The sequence below is a fragment of the Phyllobates terribilis genome, unplaced genomic scaffold (genome assembly GCF_046119375.1).
Source record: "Phyllobates terribilis strain yellow unplaced genomic scaffold, ASM4611937v1 Scaffold_442__1_contigs__length_1511491, whole genome shotgun sequence".
Classification (NCBI taxonomy): domain Eukaryota; kingdom Metazoa; phylum Chordata; class Amphibia; order Anura; family Dendrobatidae; genus Phyllobates; species Phyllobates terribilis.
In genome coordinates this window covers 1312524-1330248 of record NW_027363202.1, presented here as the reverse complement: position 1 = coordinate 1330248, position 17725 = coordinate 1312524, and the positions used below count along the sequence as shown (strand labels likewise).

Genomic DNA, 17725 nt, shown 5'->3' with positions numbered 1-17725 from the left:
CGTCACAATGATTTAGTAACGTGCGGCATTGTACTCATTACACTGAGCTCTGACTTCTTGGGATGGGTAACAAGGACATTTTTGGGGTAAATGAGGCCCAATATACCCCTTACTATAGATTATTACATTTTTCGCAGTGTTCCCTCATCTGTATAATAACATCTTAGGTCCTGATGCTCCTAGTGAAACCACTAATATTAGGATAATTTGGAAAAAAACAGAGAAACTAGGAGTTTCTTATGCAAAGATATGACAAAATCTTTATTAAATACACATGTATACATAATAGCAAATAGACAATAAAGACAAAAACAGTGTGCATAGGGGTAAGTGTGAGGAAACCCCCCAGGGGAAAACCAATCAGAGATTATATATAGCTCTATGCAAGGTATAGGCTGGGAAAAGCGGGGTGTTTTAGGCTAGTGGTAACAGGTTGACCCAGGTAATCTATATAGGGCAAGTGGTGAGAGTATAAGACTAAGTGTGCCACTAAAATACCAACTCCCAGGGCCACCATCAGCAAATGTATAAGTATCAGAATAATGGACCAGAGGGCCTATGACCGCTTACCCTAAATTGTAGTATCCCAAGGACCCTCAGACCGGTGGCTAGGGTGGTTTAGCTTCTTCCCAGGGAAACCACTAATATTAGTATTATTTACAGTATGGGGTAAATTATCACATGAATGTAAGCATCAAATCCATTTAGTAGCCCTTGGACATTGAAGACCATCTCTGAGACCAGCACAGTTGTAATATGTGATATGTCTGTTTACATGTATTTTTCTGTATGTCTTCAAATATGTTTATGTCTGTATGTGTCTTTGTATATGTCTGTATATGTTTGTGTGCGCACATTTCTGCGACCCGTATATGTGCAAGTCTGCATGTGTATACGTGACTCCGTGTGCGTATATGCGTGACTGCATGTGCATGACCGTGTGTGTATGACCATGTGTGCGCATGCCTGCTGGTGTCTGACTGTGTGCATGACCGCGTGAGTGTATGTGACTGCGTGTGTATGACTGCTTGTGTAAAAGACTGCATGTGTGTGCAAGACTACGTGTGTGCGTGACTGAGTGTTGACTGCATGTGTGTGTATGTGCATGACTGCGCGTGTGTGTCTGTGTGTGACTGCATGTGTGTATGTGTGTGACTGCGTGTGTGTGTATGTGTGACTGCATGTGTGTGTATGTGCGTGACTGCATGTGTGTGTATGTGCGTGACTGCATGTGTGTGTATGTGCGTGACTGCATGTGTGTGTATGTGTGTGACTGCGTATGTGTGTGTATGTGTGTGACTGCATGTGTGTGTATGTGCGTGACTGCATGTGTGTGTATGTGCGTGACTGCATGTGTGTGTATGTGCGTGACTGCATGTGTGTGTATGTGTGTGACTGCGTGTGTGTGTATGTGCGTGACTGCATGTGTGTGTATGTGCATGACTGCGCGTGTGTATGTGCGTGACTGCATGTGTGTGTATGTGCGTGACTGCATGTGTGTGTATGTGCGTGACTGCATGTGTGTGTATGTTCGTGACTGCATGTGTGTGTATGTGCGTGACTGCATGTGTGTGTATGTGCATGACTGCGCGTGTGTGTCTGTGTGTGACTGCATGTGTGTATGTGCGTGACTGCGTGTTTGTGTATGTGTGTGACTGCATGTGTGTATGTGTGTGACTGCATATGTGTGTGTATGTGTGTGACTGCATGTGTGTGTATGTGTGTGACTGCATGTGTGTGTATGTGCGTGACTGCATGTGTGTATGTGCGTGACTGCATGTGTGTGTATGTGTGTGACTGCGTGTGTGTGTATGTGCGTGACTGCGTGTGTGTGTATGTGCGTGACTGCGTGTGTGTGTATGTGCGTGACTGCGTGTGTGTGTATGTGCGTAACTGCATGTGTGTGTATGTGCGTGACTGCGTGTGTGTGTGTATGTGCGTGACTGCATGTGTGTGTATGTGCGTGACTGCATGTGTGTGTATGTGCCTGACTGCATGTGTGTGTATGTGCGTGACTGCATGTGTGTGTATGTGCGTGACTGCATGTGTGTGTATGTGTGTGACTGCATGTGTGTGTATGTGTGTGACTGCATGTGTGTGTATGTGCGTGACTGCATGTGTGTGTATGTGCGTGACTGCATGTGTGTGTATGTGCGTGACTGCATGTGTGTGTATGTGTGTGACTGCATGTGTGTGTATGTGCGTGACTGCATGTGTGTGTATGTGCGTGACTGCGTGTGTGTGTGTATGTGTGTGACTGCGTGTGTGTGTATGTGTGTGACTGCCTGTGTGTGTATGACTGCATGTGTGTGTATGTGCGTGACTGCATGCATGTGTATGTGTGTGACTGCATGTGTGTGTATGTGTGTGACTGCATGTGTGTGTATGTGCGTGACTGCGTGTGTGTGTGTATGTGTGTGACTGCATGTGTGTATGTGCGTGACTGCGTGTGTGTGTATGTGTGTGACTGCGTGTGTGTGTATGTGTGTGACTGCATGTGTGTGTATGTGCGTGACTGCATGTGTGTGTGTATGTGCGTGACTGCATGCATGTGTATGTGTGTGACTGCATGCGTGTGTATGTGTGTGACTGCATGTGTGTGTATGTGCGTGACTGCGTATGTGTGTGTATGTGCGTGACTGCATGTGTGTATGTGCGTGACTGCATGTGTGTGTATGTGTGTGACTGCATATGTGTGTGTATGTGCGTGACTGCATGTGTGTGTATGTGTGTGTATGTGCATGACTGCATGTGTGTGTATGTGCGTGACTGCATGTGTGTGTGTATGTGTGTGACTGCGTGTGTGTTTGTGCATGACTGCCTGTGTGTGTGTCTACATGTGCGTGTGGACCAGTGTACAAAAAACTGATGTATATCTGAGGATTAGTAATAACTAGCTAACAAATTTATCCATTTAAAAATTAAAAATGTATTCAATTTAGATTAATACCAAAAAGCTATGCAGGGGCTCATACTGTATCTAGGAGGCTATGTGGGGTCTCATACTGTATCTAGGAGGCTATGTGGGGTCTCATACTGTATCTAGGAGGCTATGTGGGGGCTCATACTGTATCTAGGAGGCTATGTGGGGTCTCATACTGTATCTAGGAGGCTATGTGGGGTCTCATACTGTATCTAGGAGGCTATGCAGGGGCTCATACTGTATCTAGGAGGCTATGTGGGGTCTCATACTGTATCTAGGAGGCTATGCGGGGTCTCATACTGTATCTAGGAGGCTATGTGGGGTCTCATACTGTATCTAGGAGGCTATGTGGGGTCTCATACTGTTTCTAGGAGGCTATGCGGGGTGTCATACTGTATCTAGGAGTCTATGCGGGGGCTCATACTGTATCTAGGAGGCTATGTGGGGTCTCATACTGTATCTAGGAGGCTATGTGGGGGCTCATACTGTATCTAGGAGGCTATGTGGGGGCTCATACTGTATCTAGGAGGCTATGTGGGGTCTCATACTGTATCTAGGAGGCTATGTGGGGTCTCATACTGTATCTAGGAGGCTATGCAGGGGCTCATACTGTATCTAGGAGGCTATGTGGGGTCTCATACTGTATCTAGGAGGCTATGCGGGGTCTCATACTGTATCTAGGAGGCTATGTGGGGTCTCATACTGTATCTAGGAGGCTATGTGGGGTCTCATACTGTTTCTAGGAGGCTATGCGGGGTGTCATACTGTATCTAGGAGTCTATGCGGGGGCTCATACTGTATCTTGGGAGCTATGCACGGGGCTCATACTGTATCTAGGAGGCTATGCGGGGTCTCATACTGTATCTAGGAGTCTATGCGGGGTCTCATACTGTATCTTGGGAGCTATGCACGGGGCTCATACTGTATCTATGGAGCTATGCGGGGGCTCATACTGTATCTACTGTATCTAGGGAGCTATGCGAGGGTTCATACTGTATCTACTGTGTCTAGGGAGCTATGCGAGGGTTCATACTGTATCTACTGTATCCTGGGAGCTATGCGAGGGTTCATACTGTATCTACTGTGTCTAGGGAGCTATGCGAGGGTTCATACTGTATCTACTGTATCCTGGGAGCTATGCGAGGGTTCATACTGTATCTACTGTGTCTAGGGATCTATGCGAGGGTTCATACTGTATCTACTGTGTCTAGGGATCTATGCGAGGGTTCATACTGTATCTACTGTGTCTAGGGAGCTATGCGAGGGTTCATACTGTATCTACTGTGTCTAGGGAGCTATGCGAGGGTTCATACTGTATCTACTGTGTCTAGGGATCTATGCGAGGGTTCATACTGTATCTACTGTGTCTAGGGAGCTATGCGAGGGTTCATACTGTATCTACTGTGTCTAGGGAGCTATGCGAGGGTTCATACTGTATCTACTGTATCCTGGGAGCTATGCGAGGGTTCATACTGTATCTACTGTATCTAGGGAGCTATGCGAGGGTTCATACTGTATCTAGAGAGCTATATGGGGGCTCATACTGTATCTAGGGAGCTATGCGCAAGGCTCATACTGTATATGGGAGGCTATGTGGAGGCTCATACTGTATATAGGAGGCTATATGGAGGCTCATACTGTATCTAAGGCGCTATCTGGGGGCTCACACTGTATATAAGGAGCTATGTGGGGCTCTTACTGTATGTAGGGGGCTATGTGGTGGCTCATACTGTATGTAGGGGGTGATGTGGGAGGGCTCATACTGTATATAGGGGGATGTCAGCATACTTAATTGTGCTCAATATTAAGTTATTATTATTTATTATTATTAAATATTATATTATAAAAAATAATTATAATTAATATGTTAATATTAACATTGAGCAGAATTAATTTCAGCCTATTGGTTTGGTCTCCACAACAATCATGGTCTCTCATGTGGCCCCTTGGGAAAATTAATCTCCCACCCCTGCTCTATTTTATATAGCGCCATTTTATGTATGGTGCTGTACATAAGGGTGAACTTTGCGCTGCGCGCTGTGTGCACCGCTGTCTTTGTCCATCTACAGATGTGTACAAGCGCACCTATGTGTTACTTTTCTTGGTCATGCCCTCAGCACTCTCTTAAGGCTGTGTGCCCACGTAGCATTTTTCAAGCGTATATGCTGCGGAATTTCCGCAGCGTAAACGCTTGAAAAACGCATGTATATCCGCACCCCATGGTCCCCAATGGCATTCCGCAATGTCAATGCCCATGCTGCGGATTTTTCCGCAGCGTTTATGCTGCGTTCAAAAATCCGCAGCATGTCATTTAATTTTGCGTTTCCGCATGCAGAATTGCCTTTGTCCAATGCATAAAAAACGCAAGGCAATTCCGCATGTGGAAAACGCGTGATAAACGCGCGAAAAATGCGCGATAAACGCGTGCGGAATTCCGCATGCGTTTTTCCGGGAGAGGACTTGCATTTATGAAGCAGAAATTTTCTGCTTCATAAATGCAACGTGGGCACATAGCCTAAAGGAGTTATTTGACGAGCCCCACGTGAATGGCGCAGCAGTGCGCATCATCAACCACAGCTCCATTTATCTTTTCACAGTTCCGTTTCTCTGGATCATGGTGGTCCCAGTGGTTAGGTCCGCAGTGATCAGAAAGTCATCCCCTATCTATAAGAAGGGGGATAACTTCCAAACTTGGGATAACCCATTTAAACAGGATTTCAAAATGTATTTTTATTTGCCCATAGGAATGTAGAAAATGATAAACCAATAATGACTCTACCTAACTGTAATACAGCCTCTCCAAGAATAGGACCGAGGAAATGGCACTGTGCAGTCTATATGTATACAGAATAATCCAAATACTGAAAATTACACTCCGTATACAGGACAGGAGAAGTGGTACTGTGCAGTCTATATACAGTATATACACAGAATAATACAGATACTGAGAATTAAAACCAGTATACAAGACGGGAGAAGTAGTACTGTGCAGTGTATATATACAGATTACTACAGATACTGAGAATATTGCAGTCAATTTATATACACAGAATAATACAGATACTAAGATTTACATCAGTATACAGGGCAGGAGAAGTGGTACTGTGCAGTGTATATATACAGAATAATAAAGATACTGAGAATTACACCCAGTATACAGGGCAGGAGAAGTGGTACTGTGCAGTGTAAATATGCAGAATAATACAGATACTGAGACTTAGGCCACAGCCTCACTATCAGTATTTGGTCAGTATTATTTCCGCAGTATCTGTATTATTCTGTACATACAGTATACACTGCACAGTACCACTTCTGTCTGTATGCTGATTGCAATTGTCAGTATCCGTATTATTCTGTATATATACAGTACACTGCAAAGTACCACTTCTCATGTCCTATATATACTGTGTGTAAGGCCACGGCCCCACTATCAGTATTTGGTCAGTATTTTTTCTTAGGAGTGGGAGCCAAAACCAGGTGAGGAACAATCAGAGAAAAGGTATAATAGAAGCAAGTCACCAATTCTGGATTTATCACCCACTCCTGGTTTTGCCTCCAACTCCTGAGAAAAAATACTGACCGAATACTGACCAAATACTGATAGTGGGGCCGTGGCCATAGGGAGAATTATACACAGCATACATAGCTCCAAAATATATGCTACAAACATCTAAATATATATATATATATATATATATATATATATATATATATACCCACACAAACACTGGGACCATTGTATATACATGTAGTAAATATTATAGTATATATATTATAGTATGAACTATGGAGCTGTGTATATAGTTATTTAGTGTGGTGCTGTGCCTGAGTACATAACTTTTAGTGGGAAGTCCACACCATATACAGAGCTCCACACTATATACTGGGTTATAAAACATGGTATGGAGCTGTGTGTATACTATATAGTGTAGAGATGTGCCTTTTATATAAAATGTGCAGCCCACACTATATGCTATACACACATATTATATTCACATCACATCTACACTATATATTACACACAGCACCTCACTACATGCTATATACACAGGTCCACACTATATACAGTACTTAATTATGCTGTTTACATCAGATAGTATAATCTGGGGCCGATGCATATACATTACATAGGATACACTGGGGATGATATGTATACATTACATAGGATACAATGGGGCCGATGTATATACTTCTGAGGGGATGTGCTGGGGGCGATCTATATACATCACATAGGATACACTGGGGCCGATGTATATACATCAGATGGGATACGCTGGGAACGATGTATATACATCACATGGGATACACTGGGGCTGATGTATATACGGATTATAATGAGGGCAATTTGGGCTACCGCCCGGGGCCCGAGGCTTCAGGGGAACCCATGGCCAGATTGCCCTCATTATAATGTTTTGTGCGGAGGCAGGGGTAGGTTTGGCAGGGGGACCGCACTGTACCTTTTAGACGCCGGCCACATCACAGGGAGGCAGACACGCACCCTGCGCGCTGTGTGCTGCATCTCCAGGACTGACATCACACAGCAGCGCCTGGAGCTTCTTTATCCTGCGGGAGAGGAGCTGGTGGATCAGGTCAGTGAATGGCGGTAAATATGAGGTCTGGAGAGGATGTCTGGAGTGAGGAGGGGGCTGCAGGATGCTGCTCCCTTCCTGATGAGTTTCCATAAGATTCCATAGTGTCAGTTCAGCGGCCGCTCTGATAGGGCTCTGTATAAGTTATTGCAGGACTTTCATCGTTGCTGCAGATCAGGTCACTCTGGGTCATCGGCTCCAGCATCACCAGATCTGCAGGAAAATTCAGAGTCCTGTAATAAATCCCACTGAGCCCCAGCAGAGCGACCACAGACATTGCATAGAGGATCCTGCACTGACTGATCAACCCTGAACCTGCAGGACATCACATACTGTACTGATCCATATATGATATGTGAGGTCCTGTAGGCAGGTGTGATCAGTACAGTGTATATCCCTGTACAAAATGTCACATCCAGTAAACAGATTAGTGTATATTATACTGTGGTACAGACATCAGACGGGATATAACAATGTGTATAGTATAACATCTAATGTCTGTATCACAGTATATTATACTAGCTATTGAACCCGTTTTACACCCTGGTCACAAGCATTTTTAGTGGTACATTTCTGGCGCCATTTTTTTTAAGACACTGTGTCTGCGAATTCTCATAAACACTTCAATAAAATGGCGCTGGATAGCGTGGTAAGCGCATGCACTGACTCCGGCACCATTTCATTGAAGTAATGTGCTACAAAATTAAAGGGTTCCCTTCATCGGAAATAACGCTATTAACCTGCGTTCAGGTAAACAGCGTTTTTATACTGCCCAGTAGCTGAATGCAGTGGGGAGAAAATGATCTTTATTCTACTCGCCAGCATTTGGTGTCAGTCATGAGGGCAGTGCCGGTTCGGTCACCACTCTGAGTATACAGAGCGTCCTCTGCAACCGAGCCCCCGGCCCTGACTGACACTGACTCTACATTGAGACCGGCTGTCAGTCAGGGCCAGGATTACAGGGGTTGCTCTGTATACTCAAAGTAATGACTGAACCGGTGCCGGGCCAGACCCCATTACTAAAACCAAATGCTCCCCCATCCTGGTATATGCTCCCTCCCCATCCTGGTATATGCTCCCTCCCCATCCTTATCCCCCATCCTGGTATATGTTCCCCCATCTTGCCTGCTCTGATGTTCTTCCATCCATACAAAAAAAAAAACACTCCTACTCGCCTTTTCCCCTCTCGCTTGCAGCGCATCCTCGAACACCGGCAAGGCTGGAGGAGTGTGGCGCCAGAGTTCGCACCTGCGCATGCATGAACCACAACGCCACACTCCTCCAACCTCGCCGGACATCAAGGTATGTGTCCTAATGGCGCCGAAGATGGCAGTATGACGTGATCTCCGTCATTACAATCCTTTATCCTCGTCCTCCTCCCTGTCACCTGTAACATCTGATGTGTTCTTCTGTCTCCGGCCAGACTGTACAGGCGCATTGCGTGCACAGTCTATAGAGGCTTCGGACAGACGGACACATCCCTGATTATATTATAGATAGTCATGTATTCTCATATAGACTCTACAGGGCCGTACCTAGGGGAAGAGGAGGGGCATGTGACCTGGGTACAGCCGTCAGGGGGGTGCCTTCGGCCCACCTCATGCGGTGGTCAGAGGTGTCTCCCAGGCAGCTGCAATTTGCCGCCCCCAGAGTGGGAATCGACCATTCTCTGAGCTTGCTGTGGAACCGACAGTCGATCAGAGAAGGGAGCTATGTGCGGGCTCATACTGTATATAGGGAGCTATGTGCGGGCTCATACTGTATATAGGGAGCTATGTGCGGGCTCATACTTTATATAGGGAGCTATGTGCGGGCTCATATTGTATATAGGAAGCTATGTGCGGGCTCATACTGTATATAGGGAGCTATGTGCGGGCTCATACTGTATATAGGGAGCTATGTGCGGGCTCATACTGTATATAGGGAGCTATGTGCGGGCTCATACTGTATATAGGGAGCTATGTGCGGGCTCATACTGTATATAGGGGCTATGTGCAGACTCATATTGTATCTAAGTAACTGTGCGGGCTCATACTGTATGTAGGGGGTTGTGTGGGGGCTCATACTATATGTACAGGGCTCTGCGGGGGCTCATACTGTATCTAGACCGCTATGTGCAGGCTCATACTGTATATAGGGAGCTATGTGCAGGCTCATACTGTATATAGGGAGCTATGTGCGGGCTCATATTGTATATAAGGAGCTATGTGCGGGCTCACACTGTATATAGGGAGCTATGTGCAGGCTCATATTGTATATAAGGAGCTATGTGCGGGCTCATACTGTATATAGGGGCTATGTGCAGACTCATTTTGTATCTAAATAACTATGTAGGGGCTCATACTGTATGTAGGTGGCAGTGTGTGGGCTCATACTGTATGTACAGGGCTATGTGGGGGCTCATACTGTATGTAGGGGGCTGTGTGGGGGCTCATACTATATGTACAGGGCTCTGCAGGGGCTCATACTGTATCTAGGGAGCTATGCGGGGCTCATACTGTATATAGGAGGCTATGTGGGGGCTCATACTGTATATAGAGGGGCTATGCGGGGGCTCATACTGTATCTAGGGAGCTATGCGGGCGCTCATACTGTATCTAGGGAGCTATGCGGGGGCTCATACTGTATATAGAGGGATGTCAGCATACTTAATTCTGCTCAATATTAAGTCATACAATTAATATAATTTTTTTAATTATTTTGTTAATATTAATATGGACCAGAATTAATTTCAGCCTATTGGATCGGCCTCCATAACAGTCACGATCTCTCATGTGGCCCCTCCGGAAAATTAATCTGCCACCCTGATCTACTATATATAGTGCTATGTTATGGAAATTTTTTTTCCTCATTCTCTGTCTATAGATGTGATCAGAACATCTGTGTGTTGATCACATGTCCAATCACATGATCTATCAAAGGGGATCATGTGACATGTCACGTGATACATCCGTTACCTCCGGGGGGGGGCACACCTTTTAAACTGCCCGGGGCCCTGGCTACTCTTAATCCACCCCTGTGTATATACATCATATAGGATACGTTGGGGACAATGTATATACATCACATAGGATACGTTGGGGACGATGTATATACATCACATGGGATACACTGGGGCCGATGTATATATAGGGGCATCTCACTAAATTATAATATCATCAAGAAGTTAATTTATTTCAGTTCTTCAATACAAAAAGTGAAACTCATATATTATATAGAGTCATTAATATAATTGTCTGATCCCGTCCGTCTGTCTGCCTGTCCTTCTGTTCAGGAAATCCCGCGTCGCTGATTGGTCTGGCGCGGCCAATCAGCAACGCGGCATTTCAGAAAAAGATGGCGGCCGTTAGCGGCTCATCTGCCGCACGGAGGTCAGCGGCGATGCAGCCAGGAGATGCAGCCGGCTGCTCGCAGCATAAGTCCCCTGACCGGAGGCGCCGCTGACCTCCATGCAGCTACCGTCAGGAGATCAGCGACTACGGCCGCTTATCTCCCGACGGCAAGTGTGACGCTCCCCCTCCCCTCTCCTCTCCTCTCCTCTCCGCTCCTCTCCCCTCTCCCCCCCCCCGCTTGCTCAGGGCCCCAGCACCCGGCGCCATACTTACCCCTCCCTGTGCCTCCGCAGCAGCTCCTGTGTCTTCCACTGCCGTTCTGTGACGTCTCAGGTCAGAGGGCTCGGTGACGTCTTTACACTGCACTCTCTCCTGAGCGGTCACAGCGCGCAGCGGGAAGATGCCGGCTACGCTGGAGTCCGGAGCAGCAGCTGAGAATTGAGGTGAGTATTGGATTTTTTTTTATTGTATGGGGGCATAGGGCATTAAATGGTGGGGTGGGGGTGTGTGACATCGTGGAGGGGCCTTATAAGCGAGGGGGGGTGTGATATCCTGCATGGGCCACTATGGGGGGGATGTGACATCCTGCATGGGGTATTATATAGGGGGGATGTGACTTCCTGCATGGGGCATTATAAGGGAGGGGGGGATGTGACTTCCTCCATGGGGCATTATATAGGGGGGATGTCACTTCCTGCATGGTGCATTATAAGGGAGGGGGGATGAGACTTCCTCCATGGGGCATTATAAGGGGGGTGGTGACATCCTGCATGGGGCATTTATATGGTGGGGGGGAGTGACATCCTGCATGGGGCATTATAAGGGTGGGGGGAATGTGACATCCTGCATGGGGCACTATGGAGGGGATGTGACTTCCTCCATGGGGCATTATATAGGGGGGATGTGACTTCCTGCATGGGGTATTATATAGGGTGGATGTGACTTCCTGCATGGGGCATTCTATAGGAGGGATGTGACTTCCTGAATGGGGCATTATAAAGAAGGGGGGGATGTGACATCCTGCATGGGGCATTATACAGGGGGATGTGACATCCTGCAAGGGGTATTATAAGGGAGGGGGGATGTGACATCCTGCATGGGGCATTATCCTGCATGGGCCATTATATGGGGGGGATGTGACATCCTTCTTGGGGCATTATAAGGGAGGGGGGATGTGACATCCTGCATGGGGCATTATAAAGGAGGGGGGGATGTGACATCCTGCATGGGGTATTATATGGGGGGGAGTGACATCCTGCATGGGGCATTATAAGGGAGGGGGGGTGACATCCTGCATGGGGCATTATAAGGGAGGGGGCGATGTGACATCCTGCATGGGGCATTATATGGGGGAGGGGGAAGTGACAACCTGCATGGGGCATTATAAGGCAGGTGGATGCTCCCCGGTCCTCACTAACACGGTTCGCTGATTGGTCGCAGCCACCGGCCGCGACCAATCAGCTATTTCAGCGCCAAATTTAAACACCGCTCTGCTGATTGCTCGCGGCCGCCCGCGGCGACCAATCTGCGATTGTGGCGCCAAATTTAAACACGGTCTCCGGCCAATTGGCGGCAGATTTAAAATAAGTACGCCACCGTCGGGAGACATATTCTAGAATACCCGATGCGTTAGAATCGGGCCACCATCTAGTATATTATATAGAGTCATTACAAACAGAGTGATCTATTTCACGTGTTTATTTCTGTTAATGTTGATGATTATGGCTTACAGCCAATGAAAACACAAAAGCCATTATCTCAGTGAATTAAAATAATTAACAAAAAAACACCTGCAAAGGCTTCCTAAGCATTTAAAAGGTCCCTTAGTCTGTTTCAGAAGGCTCCACAATCATAGGGAAGACTGCTGACATGACAGATGTCCAGAAGGCAGTCATTGACACACTCCACAAGGTCCCAGAGTTCCAATTTTCATTTGGAAATCAAGGTCCCAGAGTCTGGAGGAAGAGTGGAGAGGCCACAATCCAAGCTGCTTGAGGTCTAGTGTGAAGTCTCCACAATCGGTGATGGTTTGGGGAGCCATGTCATCTGCTGGCGTAGGTCCACTGTGTTTTATCAAGACCAAAGTCAGCACAGCCGTCTACCAGGAAATTTTAGAGCACTTCATGCTTCCCTCTGCCGACAAGCTTTTTGGAGATGGAAATTTCATTCTCCAGCAGGACTTGACACTAGTGTTGAGCGAGTATGTTCTATTAACCCTTTCGCCGACTATGCTCGGGCCGAGCTCCGAGTATTTACAGCTGCTCGGTGATAAGGTTAAATCGCTCCTGTGTGCATGATTTGCAACTGTTTGACAGCTTTATTACATGTGAGGAATGTCTATTTCTTACACATTCCTCACATGTAATAAAGCAGTCAAACAGTTGCAAATCATGCACACGGGAGCGATTTAACCTCATCACCGAGCAGCTGTAAATACTCGGAGCTCGGCCCGAGCATACTCGGTCAGAACATACTCGCTCAACCCTACTTGGCACCTGTCCACACTGCCAAAAATACCAATACCTGGTTTAAAAACAACAGTATCACTGAGCTTGATTGGCCAGAGAATCTATCGGGTATTGTCAAGAGGAAGATGAGAGACACCAGACCCAACAATGCAGACGAGCTGATGGCTGCTATCAAAGCAACCTGGGCTTCCATAACACCTCAGCAGGGCCACAGGCTGATCGCCTCCATGCCACATTGCCGCATTGATGCAGTAATTGATGCAAAAGGAGCCCCGACCAAGTATTGAGTGCATTTAATGAACATACATTTCAGTAGGCCAACATTTCGGATTTTAAAAACATTTTTCAAGCTGTTGTTGCTGTAAAGTATTCTAATTTACTGAGATAATGACTTTTGTTCATTGGCTGTAAGCTATAATCATCAACATTAACAGAAATAAACACTTGAAATAGATCACTCTGTGTGTAATGACTCTATATAATATATGAGTTTCACTTTTTGCATTGAAGAACTGAAATAAATTAACTTTTGATGATATTCTAATTTAGTGAGATGCACCTGTACATCATATAGGATGCTGGGGCTGATCAGTATACATAATATAAGATACACTGGGGCTGATGTATATACGTCATGTAGGATACACTGGTGATGATGTACATACATTACATAGGATATGCTGGAGACTATGTATATACATCATATAGGATATGCTTGTGCCAGTGTATATGCATCATATAGGATACCTTGGGAGCGATGTACATAGATCATATAGGGTACGCTGGGGCCGATATATATACATCATATAGAATACACTGGGGCTGTGTCATGGTGTGACTGTGGGATAGCAAGTGTGCTCCTATTCTGACCCTCAGGCTCGGGGTCCCTAGCTATTTCTGATCCCAGGATTACTCCTGAATGTGGAGATGCCCGAGCCTCGTTCCTTACTATGCTCCTAAGCAGCACTAGTTTGTACAGTGTATGGGGGGAATACAAAACAAGATAGGACAGAACTGAAGCACAGTCACACAACACGCTCTCAGGGAAATACACAAAGGAATATAAAGTCTAAAACCCGAGAGGCAACAAAGTAATATAAAGACACCTAGGGAAAAAGGAAAGGGTTACCAAACAACGCTTGCAACAACTTTAGCAATAACCACTAAACCAGTATGTGTTCACCTTTCCAGAACAGGATAGAGAAAAACTATACTGGCATTGCCAGCAAAGCACAGCCGGCTTAAATGGAGAAACAGCAGACACGACTGGTTCTCCTCTAGCATGTGATCAAAGGCAGTCAACAACCTCAGCCCAGCAAAGACTAACTTTTGCTCACCTGCCAAGGAGCTGCAGCTCTAAGAGTCGATGCCCTAGTCACCCTGCACTGACCATAGCTATCAATGGAGTTACAAGGAGCAGTATATGAATCTGTGGAATCCACAGACTTGGACGCCGCCATCACAGTTTGTGATGTTAGAGAAAACCTCCTTGTGACATGCTGATGTACAAACATCATATAGGATACACTAGGGCTGATGTATATATAGTACATCTTAAAGGATATACGGGTGCTAATGTAGAGTATATACACCATATAGGATACACTGGGGCTGATGTATATACATCGTATAGGATACACTAGGGCTGATGTATATATATCATATAAGAGATACTGGAGCTAATGTACAGTATATACATCGTATAGGATACACTGGGGCTGATGTATATACATCATATAGGATATACAGGTGCTGATGTACAGTATGTACATCACATAGGATACACTGGGGCTGATGTATACACATCATATACAGTAGGATACACTAGGGCTGATGTATATATATCATATAAGAGATACTGGAGCTAATGTACAGTATATACATCGTATAGGATACACTGGGGCTGATGTATATACATCATATAGGATATACAGGTGCTGATGTACAGTATGTACATCACATAGGATACACTGGGGCTGATGTATACACATCATATAGAATACACTAGGGCTGATGTATATATAGTACATCTTAAAGGATATACGGGTGCTAATGTAGAGTATATACATCATATAGGATACACTGGGGCTGATGTATATACATCGTATAGGATACACTAGGGCTGATGTATATATATCATATAAGAGATACTGGTGCTAATGTACAGTATATACATCGTATAGAATACACTGGGGCTGATGTATATACATCGTATAGGATATACAGGTGCTGATGTACAGTATGTACATCACATAGGATACACTGGGGCTGATGTATACACATCATATACAGTAGGATACACTGGGGCTGATGTACATACATTACATGGCCTCAGCTTGTTAACTCATTCATAGCCTGGAGATGAATCAGTGTAGCATGCAGCCCTCCCAGAGCTTGAAGATGAGCCTGCAGGAAAGTAAGGAGCCGGCGCGCAGAGAGCGGTAGCCCCTCCTACCAAGAACATCCTGATAACACTATCTGGCACTAGGCCTGGCAAAGAGTACGCCACTGCGGTGTACTGAACGCTGTGCGTGTGCGTCGTGCATGGGCGCGCATGGGCGGGTACACACGACATGGACATGAAAAAATATTAAAAGGCCAGCAGCTGCAAAACCACGTCCGATGGCCCACAATGTAGGTGAGGGCTGCAGCCCAGTGAGCATGTGCCTGTTGGGCTTGTAGTAGTGGCATGGTTCTAGAGGTCAATATATCTTTGAACATAAGTATGAGATATACAACCAATACCATTTTAATGGCAACTCTCGTATACATATATATATATATAGATAGATAGTGTCGGACTGGGGTGTCTGGAGCCCACAGGAGGAATTGATCCTCAGGGCCCACCCTACAGCTATATGTAAATACCTGATAGCCGATATCCCCGTTATAGTGGAGCGTCTGCTGTAAATCACAGGCGGCTCCTGCACATCTACTTTGCACATGCTATAACTAGGATGTACAATTACGGTAGTTTGCATTAAAGGGCTTCTTTGGTTAAAACAAGTTATCACCGATCCAAGGGCTCCACGGGATAGGTGATAACTGACTGATCGTTTGGGTCCGAACATTGGAAACCGCACCGATCAGAAGAATGGGGAAGTTTTATCCCTGTCAGGATACTTATCCCCATTTTAAAATGCAGCGGCAGGTGGGACGTCTGACTGCAGCTCCCTTCATTCTCTTTGGGGTTTCCAGAAAAAAAACAAAAACAGCCACTGAGGGAATGAATGGATCAGTGGTCAAGTCGCACATGAGCTCCAGTCTAATGGGGAGAAAAGCTCCACATTCTACCAATCGGTGCAGGTCCCAGCATTCAGACCCCCACTAGTCAATAACTTATCACTTATCCTGTGGAGAGGTGATTACTTGTTTTCATCGGAGAACCCCTGTAAGTGCATCTTGTTCCAAGTATTTAATTAATCACTAATGGAAACAAAGAATCTTCTCCTAATTAATATCAGAGAGAACAGATGACTGCCATACACAACACAATCCACTGTACCAACACAAACAGTACCACATACAAGGGAGAAATACTGCCACACCATGACTGGACTACATATTACCACCACATAGAGACCGAATAATACTACATACAAGGGAGAAATACCACCACACCATGACCAGACCACATATTACCACCACAGAGTGACCGAATAATACCACATACAAGGGAGAAATACCACTAAACCATGACCAGACCACATATTACCACCACATAGTGACCGAATAATACTACATACAAGGTAGAAATATCACCACACCTTGACCAGACCAGATATTACCACCCCATAGTGACCGAATATTACTACATACAAGGGAGAAATACCACCATGCCATGACCAGACCAGATATTAACAGCAAATAGCGTCCAAATAATTCCCCATCATTTCTCTCTCCTACCTCCATAATTGCTCTTCCCCATCCCAATCATTGCTCTCCCCCACCTTCTCCAACATTGTCATATCTGCCCAACCTTCTCCATCATTGCCATATCTCCCCCCACCACCTCCACCATCATTGCCATATCTCCCCCCACCGGCTCCGTCATCATTGCCATATCTCCCCCACCTGCTCTGTCATCATTGCCATATCTCCCCCAACCTGTGCCGTCATCATTGCCATATCTCCCCCCACCTACTCCATCATCATTGCCATTTCTCCCCCACCTGCTCCACCATCATTGCCATATGTCCCCCACCTCCTCTATTACTAATGCCATGTCATATCTCCCCCTACCTCCTCCATCACCATGCCATGCATATCTCCCCCCACCTCCCCCATTGCCATGCCATATATCCCCCACCATGTCATATCTCCCCCCACCTCCTCAATCACCATTGCTCTCCCTCAAAAAACCCCAAAACTTATCTCTCAGCGCGCTCCCCCGCAGCACTGTCCTCTGCTTCC

General features: G+C 45.9%; 1 long non-coding RNA gene across 1 annotated transcript in view; it reads right to left on the bottom strand.

Annotated features, from left to right (window-relative positions):
• The window catches only part of LOC141229000 (uncharacterized), a 42191-nt gene extending 34702 nt beyond the window's left edge, over positions 1–7489 (bottom strand). Inside the window, exon 1 of the long non-coding RNA XR_012295793.1 lies at positions 7381–7489. This is a non-coding gene — a long non-coding RNA (uncharacterized lncRNA). The remainder of the gene's footprint in view (positions 1–7380) is intronic.
• Between the last annotated feature and the right edge of the window lie 10236 nt (positions 7490–17725).